This window comes from Limulus polyphemus, unplaced genomic scaffold (assembly GCF_000517525.1).
Source record: "Limulus polyphemus unplaced genomic scaffold, Limulus_polyphemus-2.1.2 Scaffold9577, whole genome shotgun sequence".
Lineage (NCBI taxonomy): Eukaryota > Metazoa > Arthropoda > Merostomata > Xiphosura > Limulidae > Limulus > Limulus polyphemus.
The window spans coordinates 10348-12033 of NW_013675187.1; the positions used below are offsets into that span (position 1 = coordinate 10348).

Genomic DNA, 1686 nt, shown 5'->3' on the forward strand with positions numbered 1-1686 from the left:
ATATACTAGATACAACATTATACACGAGACTCGCATCTACGACACCAAAACTAATATACCAGATACAACATTATACACGAGACTCGCATCTACGACACCAAAACTAATATACCAGATACAACATTATACACGAGACTCGCATCTACGACACCAAAACTAATATACTAGATACAACATTATACACGAGACTCGCATCTACGACACCAAAGCTAATATACTAGATACAACATTATACACGAGACTCGCATGATATGATACCACATTATTCAATGTAATAAATAATTATAGTAATCAAATATTCATTGACATAAAAGTTAAATCGTTCTATTCAACTCGCACGTAGAAGTTAAAGTACACGACAATTTGCTTTTACTTAACTTTACTTTAAAAACTGATACACAAGTATTAACAAAATAACGGTTATAAATCAAAATATGTTTTCAAACACATTTTCTGTCTGCAGAAAGTTCAATTTTCATTACTACAATAAAAATGATGTGGTGGGTTGTCATAATTATTGACACATTGTGTGGTGGGTTGTCATAGTTATTGACAAATTGTGTGGTGGGTTGTCATAATTATTGACAAATTGTGTGGTGGGTTGTCATAATTATTGACACATTGTGTGGTGGGTTGTCATAATTATTGAAAAAATGTGTGGTGGGTTGTCATAGTTATTGACAAATTGTGTGGTGGGTTGTCATAATTATTGACAAATTGTGTGGTGGGTTGTCATAATTATTGACAAATTGTGTGGTGGGTTATCATAATTATTGACAAATTGTGTGGTGGGTTGTCATAGTCATTGACTAATAATAATATGTGTTGTGGGGGTTGTCATAGTCATTAACTAATAATAATATGTGGTGTGGGGGTTGTCATAGTCATTGACAAATTGTGTGTGTGTGTGTGGTGGGTTGTCATAGTTCAAGTTCCCGTGTGTTACACGGGTGTGCAGTATCACTTATAACACATTTATATACATCCTCCAGTTCTTAGTTTCATGGCTAGATCTCGCTTCCCATCCGAAGCAGCATGTTGATAGCGAGCTCCTGGTTACCGCCTTTGTTTTTCAAGACAGAGCAGATAACTTCTTCTGGCAGACTGGGAAACATCTCGTGGATCTGTAAAAAATAAATAAAGCAGGCAGGAACCACCTGAATAACAAGATCAACTTAAATATCTTACTTTTATATAACTACTTGCTTCTACAACTATAAGATATTTAAGTTGATCTTGTTATTCAGATGGTTCCTGCCAGTTTAGTCGCTGAGTTTTATATAACTACTTGCTTCTACAACTCCCCGGCGATTAAAACTGGCAGGAACCATCTGAATAACAAGATCAACTTAAATATCTTGTAGTTGTAGAAGCAAGTAGTTATATAAAACTCAGCGACTAAAACTGGCAGGAACCATCTGAATAACAAGATCAACTTAAATATCTTATAGTTGTAGAAGCAAGTAGTTATATAAAACTCAGCGACTAAACTGGCAGGAACCATCTGAATAACAGGATCAACTTAAATATCTTATAGTTGTAGAAGCAAGTAGTTATATAAAACTCAACGATTAAACTGGCAGGAACCATCTGAATAACAAGATCAACTTAAATATCTTATAGTTGTAGAAACAAGTAGTTATATAAAACTCAGCGACTAAACTGGCAGGAACCATCTGAATAACA

General features: G+C 34.5%; 1 long non-coding RNA gene across 1 annotated transcript in view; it reads right to left on the reverse strand.

Annotated features, from left to right (window-relative positions):
• Positions 1-7: 7 nt before the first annotated feature.
• The window catches only part of LOC111083450, an 11148-nt gene continuing 9469 nt past the window's right edge, over positions 8-1686 (reverse strand). Inside the window, exon 5 of the long non-coding RNA XR_002609042.1 lies at positions 8-1124. This is a non-coding gene — a long non-coding RNA (uncharacterized LOC111083450). The remainder of the gene's footprint in view (positions 1125-1686) is intronic.